At 40.7% G+C, this 12,098-nt stretch overlaps 1 protein-coding gene across 1 annotated transcript in view; it reads left to right on the top strand.

Moving 5' to 3' along the window:
- The window catches only part of spns2 (SPNS lysolipid transporter 2, sphingosine-1-phosphate), a 66,943-nt gene extending 61,158 nt beyond the window's left edge, over window positions 1-5,785 (top strand). The window contains exon 13 of the mRNA XM_062433808.1: window positions 2,197-5,785. The gene's annotated coding sequence lies outside the window, so the exon portion shown is untranslated. The remainder of the gene's footprint in view (window positions 1-2,196) is intronic.
- Window positions 5,786-12,098: the final 6,313 nt, after the last annotated feature.

Raw genomic sequence — 12,098 nt, 5'->3', positions numbered from 1 at the left:
AGAGGGAGAAAATGAGGAGGAGAGAAAAGACACACACGACTGCTGTATAAATGAGGATGAAGAGAAGCAGTAATCGCCTAAGCTGTTATACATCGCAAGCTATTAATCTCCGCTGATGCAATCCCAGACGGAGATCAGATACACTGAGATCCAATTAACTTTCTCCAGAGGAGGAACTGGCGTCCGCTGACCACATTCACCCCCGAGCCTGCTCGCGCGTTAACTAGAGGCCATCCCCGTTTGTCGAAAGATCAGCGTGAGACCTGACAGTGTGAGATTCACACTCATTTGTTCAGTGACCACAAGGCCCGTATACCTCTGGGAGGAAATTCATATCGTGAGGCAAAGCTGTGATTTAGTCGCTGCTGTCCAAACTTTAACTGTTAAAAGTGTTTACACAGCTGCAGGCACGCACTTTCCTTCTTCATATTCTCTTATCATTCAACAAAAAGCGCTGAGTCCTCAGTCAGCAGCGCTGAGTGGGTTGAGGGTGCCGGTGAGGCCAGTAGCTACACACATAAACACACACACACACACACACAGAGCATGTACAGCCAGGCTCTGACGGGACTTGTGCAACTTACAATACATTCAGAAAGAAAGGGCCTCGACTTAAGATCTTCCTCTTTCATAATCCGGTGAATAAGTGTAAAGGAAGAAGTGATGTAGTGCTCTCTCTTTGATGTATCTTTGGTCTATTTGACCGGCTCATTAACAGCTCAACATCCGACTTTGAACGCCAAAGCCCGTCAGATGCGTAGTAACGTCAGCACAGCCATGTTCGGTCACGGTTTGCATCCTCCCGGTGGGTTCGATTAGAGTTTTGTCCGTTCGCCAGACCAATCACACCTCCCCTTTGCTTGAGAAGCCAACAGTCTCCCTGCTCAGTTATAGTAAAGCTGTGAGGGAAAGGCCAGTCTCACACATATCAAAGACTTCATGACTCTCATTATCGTCACACTGGCATTTGAACATTTTTAATTTGCAGGTTTGGCTCATAAACTATTCACAGCAACAGCCTACGCTAATAATTGAAGAAAAATGTTTCATCCCAGTGAGGATGTGTCCAGAAACCACAGCGTGTTATTTTCTAAAATCCTCTGTTTAAGTTAATTAACCTTGTTTGTATAATGTGCAGCTGTTCTTTTACTCTGTGTATGTATATATGTCTATTTCTGTGCATGTGGGTGAGTGTTTGGGCGTGTGTGTGTGTGTGTGTGTGTGTGTGTGTGTGTATGTGGGTACAAAAGACAGAAAGCTCCGAACATCGCCCCGCCGAGCTCCCTGCACTAATCCTATTGTGACAGCAATAGTAGCTTGTGTACTGGAGCGTCCAGGGCTCCGTAATGACAGACCAGAACAAACAGCGGGACACACCGCCATCTCTCTCACCCAATCTGCAGAGATCACAAGCAAGGCATCATGAAAGCCTAATAGTCTAATCTCCAACTGGAGTTTAGTTTTCCCCTCTGGCGCCACATTTTCCCTAAGTATGAGCTTTATTTCTGTGCATTTCAGCATCTGGAAGAGATTTAAAGAGTCTAAATGAATCGTTATAAACAAGTAATATCAATCAGCCAATTTATTTAGTCCATATTAAGATTTAATGGGCTTGTAGTGCATAAATAAATGAATGCCATCTGCCTGAATGGCACTGCAAGTAAACAAGAGGTGAAACTGCGGCAAAATATTGAATGAGATTGAAAATGAGGCACACTGCTACAGTATAGTCATCTAGTATTTTAATATGCACAGTCTGCATTATTGTGTTCTGAAAGCTTCAGAAATATCAATTCACATCATTAAGCCTTTGCCCTCATTAATCTTTGTGTATATAGGCTTAATAACATGTGACACCGTAATATCAACATTCAATTTAAAGCCCCTGTCTGCACATCTGGAAGGACGGTGATTGTGCGTTTCTGTGGCTTATGGCTTGTACAGATTGTTGAGGGGGGCAGGGTGGGCTGGTCTGCATTAAACAAACTGGTATGTGTTGGTATGCTGTGTGCGGGCACATATGTAGGTCACAGGCTGGTCCTGGTGTGTAGGCGTTATCAGGAAGGTCCTAACAGATGGCCCAGGAGCTTTCAACCTCAACATTAATTACATGAGAATGTCCTGTGGTGTGGACAGACTCTAACCGCACTATCACCCCCACCCCTCTCTCTCTCTCTCTACCTCTCTCTCTGTCAGGTGACAAGCGTATGAGGAGACATCTGAAGGAGCAGCCAAACTCAACATGGGTGACTACATGGAGATAAAAAAGCGAGGGCAGCTGATCCACCTCTTTAAAACCACGTCCTCTTCCTCGTCCTCACCGCGCCCAGATCATCCTCCTTCCCTCTTCCTCCTCCGCTTGGCTCCTGCTGTTCTTCCCTTTTTTCTTTTTTTTTTTTTTACACGCTCATGGAGAGACTGCTCATAACTGGAACGAGGGAGCGTCTTGCCCCTCCTCGATACGCCTCTGAGAATCACAGGTCGGCGAGAAGGCGCACGGCGGTGTGTGTCGAAAGCCCGCCGACCCCGACAGCCGGTGTCCTCCTCACCTCTGTCTGCGAGGATCCACTGACCCTTCAAAAAAGGGAGGAGGTGGGGGTGGCAAAGTCCCCTGTGACCACTCCGACTCCTGATGCCATACTACTGAATGCTGACCATGAACCTGCCCTGTCTGTCTGCCTGTCTGTCTCTACGTGTCTGTCTGTCCGTTACATCAGCTGTCAATCTGCACCAAGTGCCATAGCGTTACTACATTCCTTCAGACTTTGCACTGACCACCAACAACCCCTCATGACATCATCACTGACTATGTTTACATGCACAGTTAAATTCAGCTCTAGGCCATGAAATTTGTTCAATTGAGCTGTTTATATCTGCTAGACAGTAGAAGCAGCATCATTTGTAGAGTGCAGCCATAGAGCTCCATCGGTGTCTCTTTTTGCTCCCATACACATTTTCCACAATTTATTCAGCCTTTCATCCGACTTTAAGGCCTGTAAACAGAAAGTAGCTGCAAATTCAAGTTATGTGGAGCGAGTGATGCAACTAAAACATGCTGCAGGAAACAATTAGTATCAAAGTGTTTGTTTATCTGTTTAAATAAGCCTCCCCACGATGTGACTAATATCAGAATGGCAGTATTACCAACACACACATTGAAGTAACATACATAAATACAGTGTTTACATGATGAATGCAGTATTCTCATAATAGCATCACAATCAAATTTGTCGCTGTGCATGTAAACATAGCCGTAGACGAACAGCCAAAAAGTGTAACTGTCTATTTCGGTCAGTGAATCAGCCTTAAAAAAATTGGAGCTTTCACATCAACAGAGCTAGCCAGCTGTTTTACTTTGACCCCCCCACATGTGTTTTGATTTTATTTTATTTTCTTTTAGCTTTTAGCACTTAAATCAGTGTAGATGGTGCCAGAGAACGCGACAGAGATATGAGATTTCTGCACATTATTTTTCACAAGGTTTCTTGTGATATTTCGTTTATTTTCTTTGTGTGTGTGTGTATGAATGTGTGTGTGTGTGCGAATGTGTGTGACATTGCATTTGAAACTGGAGGTTACTGCGTATGATTGTTTCAGAAGGATAATGATGATGCAATCCGGGCAATTTTAAAGAGGACACTGGATTATATATTTTATAATTTATAATGTACATGCTTTTTTCCCAAATGTAAATGAAATGCTACTCTTTTGACTTGGAGCCATTTTAATGGAATAGTACCTGTGTTTTTTTTTTTTTATGTAGATGAGAAGCAATACTATTCTTTTTTTTTTTCTTTTTTTTTTTTTGTGGAAGCCAACCTTTTGTATCCACACTGCCTTATCAGTGAGCTGGGTTTCCCTTTAAAGGGTATAGTTCTCTGATGGTTGGTTTTGAATTTCTGGACACAACACCCACACAGAGACAGAGTCACCACTAATGATGGATTCCAAACTCACTCCACGCTGGTTACAATAACAGGCATTGTGAAAAAAGACCTTTCCCTCTCAATTGTAGATATCCCATTCCACGATTAGAAGACTGGACTTTTGGAAAGAGCTGGAGTCACAGTCATCGGTTTTATTAGTGAGGGAAATCAAAATCCCAGACAGGAAGAGGAAATCCTTCGGCCCCAGGTGGCTGGCTCTTATCGTTGATAACAGATAAGCGAGGAATCCCCCACTTTGAAACCGAACCGCCATATCTTCAGATGTCACAGCAGGAGCTTAAAAACAGAGTCCCCTTCAATACCTGCATTTAATAGCAGCAGAGAACAGCATAGAGATTTAGATAGGAAACCCGAGTCCACAATTCGACCGATTGCTTGGATTTGATTACTCTATGCATTCATTACCGTATCAGATTTGCAATTATGCAAATTAAATGTAATCTCCCACGAAGAAAAAGAAACTCAGAGAGGAAGTTAGTTTTGTATATACAAACATATAGTCATTAGAAGCTCCCTTTTTTTGTAGTAGTAGACACAATTTTACTGAAACCTTTAATCCACTAATGGAATCTAAGGTTTTAAAACTTGTGCATAAAAAGGGGGAAAAAAGCACTTTGCACACCTCCAAGAAAACACAGAAAGAGGAGGATGGATTGACCTCAGCGGAGGAATAAAGGGAGACGTTGAGTTGGTTCTTGTAGCATTGATGTGTGAGAATGACTCACTGGCTGTGTGTGGGGTGCTGTGTGGGTTGTGTCCTTGTTGCCAGATCATTAGCTTTAGCTTCTCTCCAACTGCGTGGAGCTCTCTGAATGTGATTCTGTCCAACGTGTTTACACACCTACATCTTCTTAATGAACTAAGCTTCTTACCTTCCTTTTATCGATTCTTTTTTTTTAATGTTACCAAATTAGTTGTTTTTTTTAATTATTACTACAATAGATATATATAAATATATATATATATATATATATAGCTATATCACGCAGCAACTTTAATATATTGTAAATGATGGCTTGGATGCAATGTATTTATTTGTTACCATAATGAAGAATAATCTATAAAGGGAAGTTTAAGGTTTGAGTATAATACAGTTTGTTGTATGTCTTTTTGGGTTTAGAAATGACTGTTTGTTCATCCTTTTATATCACCATGAAACAACACAATACCTTTTTTACATCACTAAGATTCATCCTGTTTACTGTGATCATGAATTGGACATCTCACACATATTACACTCGCAAAGGAATTGCAATGTGATTTTTGAATTTGAAGACAACGTATCGGTCTCATCTTTACGATGCAATACTTTTGCGTTCATTTTTTGTAGCTCTTGTATGTGTTGTTTTTTTTTTTGTTTTCAGAGTAACTGATCAAATCATTTTGCACACTTAATGTTCAGGGATTTGTTTGAACCATAGCCTAGCATCCCATCGCGGCCTCTGTCGCAGAGGTCTGTCACTTCATGCTCACAGTAAGTGCTGACACATTGTCATCTATCATCAGTAGGGGGCGTTGGCTCTGGTCAGATGGGTCATGAATTGAGTTTCACTTTGCCAAATTTAGTTGATTTTAGCACCAATCCTTTAGTATAGGTCTGTTGTATTGAGTAATTCTATGTTAATAATCACTGAAGTGATGTATTGAGAATGTGCTATTTCTTGTCGTACAAGAATTGTGTATAAAGAAACCTATTTCTGATGTTGAGCAGAAAACAGAGGTTATTTTTATTTTTAGAGCAAGTCAATACAAGAGATGTGTCAAAGGATATTATTGTAGAACTGAACTGTGATGCTCCCTTGGGGTTTGATAGAAAATGTACATGTCTGTAAATCAAATAAAACTATTTAATCACTTCATATTGCCTTGTCTGTGTTTCTCTTCATTTTGCCAGAAATTCATTACATTTAAGTCCAAACTATTCTATAAAGGGCCATGTGCCTGCACGTTTTTGTTCCAACCAATCAAGAGCTCAGCACACCAATCGACTGTCCGACTGAGATCAGTTGATTAACTGATTCAAGCCTGGTGTGCTCCTGTTTGGTTGGAATGAAAACCTGCAGCCACATGGCCCTTTATGGAATAGTTTGGACATCCCCGATTTAAGGGAATCAACATCCAAGCGAACTTCATAGAAATGAAGTAATGATTTTACTTCACTCTAGGAGAGTTGTATATTAAGCTCACTTCACTTTCGAGCAAAAATAAGCCTGGCCTGTGATAATTTGAAAAAATAAATGATCACACTGCAGAAGTGTGAGTGGGAGAAGCCTTAGATTTAATTATACGTTGCTATGCACCACATACTGTACATGTTCCTTAATGGTAAACCAGGAACAGCTGGATTCTTAAGAAAAGAGTGTATATTTGTTAACATTGCTGTCCATACTGGTGTCATACTCTGAAGCATTAATGATGCTGACACCTTAAAAAAAAATCAGCTGATGGACTGAAGAACCTCAGCTGCCTATGGTATTACTAATGGAAAGCAGGCTATTTTGAATGTTCTTATCTGCTCATGAATAAGAAATATGTGCATCGCAGTAATACATTACTGCTCATTGGTTATCATCTAGTGGGAGTGTACATGACTTATGGATGTGAACATGTGCTCTAATATCATATGATGTTTCATGGTATGTTATTCAGGAAAGAAATTTTAGAGTCCCTAGTAAGAACTCAGCAGTTACTTGTTAGTTGTGTAGGACGATGCATTGCATTACATGTGTGGGCACAAATAATAGTGAGGTAACTTTGAAGTACTTCTAGTAAGTAAAATCATAAGGAAAGTGGTCAGCATATTACATTTTATATCTATGTGTTAATCATTGACTAATTAACCTAGTATCTAAAAATCTGCTCCTAATTAACTCATGATTATCTCCTATAAAGTCCACAATTCAGTAATTCTATTTGTTCTTTACTCACTCCTCAGTAACTACGCAGTATTTTGTGTATTTTATTGCAAACTGTTACCAAGTCATCTGCCGTTGTCAGAACTGACTTTATACACTTGTTCAGCTCCATCGCAGTGAGTCCAGAGGAGGATGAGTCAGGTCAAAGGTATTACATGAATGCATGCACTGTTTCTTTGTAAAATAAAGACCACTTTTAAGAACAGGATCCCATGTTTTTCCTCCTCTCCTCATCTTTGCAGAGGCTCACAAAGGCTTGATTTTTATCACAGTGAGCGAAGGCTTGAGTTAGTCCACGAATGAACTGCTGTATTGTTCAGGTGCACTCAGGCAGGCCTCTGTGAGGCTGGTTTGTAAAGTAATCTCGCAGCCCCCGGAGTGGTTTACAGGCGCACTGACACATCACAGACACGACACAGGGCTCCATCCGTGGTGTGTGGATGCAGTGAAAAAGAAAACATAATATTTACCTTCACAGGAAGTGAGGAAATCGTCAGCTGAAGGCCCTTCTGTGTGTTGACGTTCATTAGAAGGGGCAGACTTAGCTAACATGGCAACTAATAGCACTAATGGGCTTGTCTATGACAGGGCTGCACAAACACAAAGAGTAAGTATACACTGCATTTGTGACAAAAGAAGAGCAGAGATGATGGCTGTGAGGCCTTTAATTAGACAGTGCTACATTTTGAAGTGATCCCTCTTTTCTGTTTTTCTGCTCAGTTTAAAGGGCGGAAGATTACATAGCCGCCATAGGAAGCACAAAGTGGAGAATTAGTGTTCGGTTGTTGAATGACCGAGAGAAACCAACACCCTTTCCCACAGTCTGGCAAAGACGTACCCCAAAGTCAGACACTCCAATCTAAAAGTCAACACACCTAGTCATGCAGCGGGCAGGAAACACTGGGGCGTAGACAGGAAAAGGGGAGCCATTCTAGCAAGCACTGGAATTTCCATTTGCACTTTGCCACTTAAACTCAGAAGGGACAGACTTTGTGATACACGCACAGGTAAATTTAGGTTGAAAAATAGCCGCCGGTGGATGTGAAGCTTCAAAATGTCAGCTTGTTCTTGGATTTAAAAGCAGTATTGTTCGGGGCCGTCCATTTTAAAAATGTTACCGTGTGACCGAGTCACAGTGACCCAGTGTTTGCAAGTCAAGTAAAAGTAAAGTAAGCACATCTTGTACTTGAATGTGTTCAGATAATTTGAAGAACTTAATGAAATATAATGTTAAAGTTTGACTTTGTCTTGATAAAAAAAATGATATGACAAATGACAATGTGGTCAGTTAACATATTTCTTTTCCTCTCAGCCTGTAAAAGATTTATCGATGTTAATAGAGTTTATAGACTTTGAAACTCAGTTTAAGTAAATTCTGAATTATGAAATCATCGATTTAAAGCTGTATTTATAGATTCAATGATATCATGACTTCATAGAGTTACAGTCTACAGTGGAGTATGCAACTGAGTCATATGGTGTTTTCCCACCTTTGAAGCCATGTGGTAATCCAACAATTAACTAAATCCTTGAAAGCTTTATGACCTATTCATCTAAATGGGTAAAAAATAGTCAATGGGTGTAAATGAATAAAGACATGTAAAGGTTTAGATTAAAGACCGAAATCAGTTTCCATCATAAATCAGGACTGAAACTGGTTCATCGTGGCAGTGTGTTGCGGTATCAACCACAGTCATATTTAACTACTCTGTGACTTTAAGGCGAGGCTTTACAATAAACATCTGTCAAGAAACATATTTCTCACTATTGACTATGGTCTTACATTATACACTGAATGTGTAATTGAAGATGTGTGATATATTTGATTTGTATGTTTCTTCTTGAGGGTTTGCCACCCTCCCGAGCTGGAATAGAGGATTTCAGACAGAGATAATGGCTGCCACTCTGCAGGAATGTCTGCATTTACAGATTATTTCATACTTCTGTTTGCAGGCGGTAATTAAACCGATCTGATGATTAACGTAGTTCCCAGCGCAGCACAACCAAAGGTCGAAAGGAGACGTGTTCGACAAACAAGAATAGACTTCTGTTGAAGAACACATGAAACAGAAGCATCTGCAGTCGGCAGCATCACACCTCCGCTGTGAATCTCTCACCTCACTCTGTTGGCACCCACCGACTTTTCCAACCCGCCTAACACCGCAGAAACCTTCACACAGTTACCTTCACTGAAGCAAGTGCAGCGGAAACACCACAGAAGTCACCTCTAGGGAAATGTTTGTCAGGTTCCCAGACTCATTCGATGAAAATGAAATGGTGTCATCTGTGTGTGAATGTGACATCCAGGATCTATTTTCCACTGGCTGATCCGTTCTGCCTAAAAAGGCATTTTAGGGGTATTTGTTTGGTTTACAAATTGCACGGCACTTCATATTTGTATTCTACACAGAAATAAAACATAAAAGAGCAACCGCGTCTGGCACACCGCGATGTGTGAAGACGAAGATGCAAACCGACAAACTATGTGGCACATTTGTCTTTTTCTACCAACAGGACTGAGCTGGAGGGATATTAAAAGGATAAATGGAACGAAAGCCAACAAATGACTCTTCAGCCTGTTAGTGCAATTGAGGGGAAAAGGCAAAAATAGCTCTTTGCTTCATTATAGAGGTTGACTAGAGGCGGGAACGTGCTCAAGTTTTCAACCACTGTCGTTACAAGAAGACAACTGAGCGAACTTCCCATCGCAAACATGGATGGAAACAGAGAGGAATATTACATTATTTGTAAGTAATTGAATACTTCTTCCACCACTGAATTTAACAAACTACATTGCGGTTCATTGTATAGTGTATCCTCTCATTTGCTTAAAGGAAATAAACATATAAGGAGCAAAATAAGAAGAAAATACATATCATGGTGCCACAAATATAAGATTTAACAAATAATAATAAATAAATCCTTTCTAATGGCAAAAATATAAAAGTAATCTCTCCTAAAATTCATGTCACAAAGTCAAACACCTAAAAATACCACCTTCTTACAAAGGAGACCACATGTTGCGGAAGAGGGTTTCAGGAAGGAGCCTCGTCATTGTTGGAGAGGAATTATTAGGACGTCAGTTAAACAGCTGTGGGATCAATGGGTTACTAGAAGGTATAACTAATTTACACCCATACAGCAGGAAAGGGGGTCATGACTGAAAGAAAGCAGAATGAGACACACCGACTGGTAGAACAACAAAAAAACAGCAGTAACAAAGCTAATACATTGGCTGAGAGAATGGATAATAATAATAGATATGAACAAATCTATTGTACCATAGAGTTTCCCACACTGAACCTCATACAAGCTGAAAGATTTCCATCCTTTTCTTTTTTCCCTCCCATTGTTGAGCATCACTTCTTTGAGCTTCACTGCTTTCATGTGTCAATGGACGGTCAGGCCCGAGGAGCCAACTAACCTTCAGCTGTCAGAGTCCGCATTAATGCATGGCTCTGCATGCGTTACTGTGTCATTACAGAAGCCGACACATGTTCCACAGGAAGCATGAGATGTCCCTCCTCCTCTTTTCTGTCTGCCCATGTGGAATAAGAGATGTGCTTCATGGTGGGTTGGGCAATGTCAATGAAGGCACAACTGCAACAATTCAAGAAGACGTGAATGGCAAGTAACGGCGAGGCCTGCTGTCAGCGGAGCCACGGTAGCAGAAGACGTCATTACCCTCCAGCTAGTTATAATGATCACTCCTTATCTCCCATCAGGCCTTGCAGCAGTGGCTTCATTTCAAACTGTGCCAGTGAAGTCCCTACTGCGATGAGGGATTAATTTGATTTGCATGCTTACTAATAAGGATGTAATGTAAATTGACGGTGGAATAGTGTTACCACAACTGTGCTTGTTATGTGCAGCGGTGGGTTCAGGGGTCACGGGTGCAGCAAGTGTGAGTTATGAATTGCAGAGTTTTTCTGAATTAAACATGAGCTTATGCTTAACTTGGCAAAGAGTGAACGATGTCGGTTGGCTTTGGTTGATATTTTTAGCTCGCGTGATTCCATATTTAGAACTAATGTTTCTACTGCAGCAGAAACTGATTCCGAAAAAAAACTGCCAAAGGCTATTTACGTATGTGCCCATGTGTGCATGGTAGCATCTGCATTCATGCGACCCACCGAACACACGTGAAGCAAGAGGCATGGAAGGAGCTTTGTGAATGGCTTGAGCGCAGGCTGAGGTAATGAATGGCAACAACTCGGTGTGAATGAAAGCGGAGGAGCGAGTTATATGGTGTACATACAGTATGTACACACACACACACACACACATACATACCACAAATAGTCCTCCCTTTCAGGTTACACAGGTGCACACAGTCAAAAGGCCATAAATACACCGATGCACGCTAATAGATCAAACAGCCCACATGAACACACACATCACTTAAAATGCACACAGGCGACCAGTCTGCTACAGGAGAACAAGAGGTCAAGTGATTTAATTTTATAATTTCCTGCCATTAAATATAGATAGTTAAAGAAATCTAGGGCACTCGGATATTTTGTGCTGTGTAATTAAAAGTGCTTCACTCCGGGAATATATTATACATAGAGCTAATATTGCACTACCCTGGGTAATTAAGTGTTCTCCAACTGGGCTGAAGGCAATTGATTTGAATACCTACAATGCACATTGTTTTATTCATCATCACAACAGAACCTCTCAGTCAAGACAGCATCACACTCACATAGATTGTCATAAAGTATGGGGTAGATATCTCTAATGCCCAGAGGATGAATCTTAATGTCTTTGAATTTTTCTCTCGTATAATTTTGGATTGAAAAAAAATCTGTTGCAAACATTCATGTCCGCCTCTTTCATGCATCTTAATGACATCCCCTCCAGCTTCAACTATTCATGTGTGTTTAATGTTAAATAGCAAATGTTATTATGGTAAATTCAGATGGTAAACATTGTCACTGTAAACACCAGCATGATAGCATTGTCATTGTGAGCTTATTAGCATGCTACCCTGAGCACTACACTGTGCCGAAGTACAGTTTCAGAGAGATCTGCTGTTGCTGTAGAGCTTTGTCTTGTTTGAATACACAACCAAATGTATTATCATACGTTGAGAAATGGCATGATTTAGAATATTCATAAGTCATAAATGTGTATTTATTCCGGTATATGGAAAGTCATTTCCATACGAGGTTCTGAAACTACACACTGAGTGTGAATATATATTACAGTACATCCTCTGGGTAACTAATCACTG

This window comes from Scomber scombrus, chromosome 14 (genome assembly GCF_963691925.1).
Source record: "Scomber scombrus chromosome 14, fScoSco1.1, whole genome shotgun sequence".
Lineage (NCBI taxonomy): Eukaryota > Metazoa > Chordata > Actinopteri > Scombriformes > Scombridae > Scomber > Scomber scombrus.
This window is presented reverse-complemented; position numbering and strand designations above follow the sequence as displayed.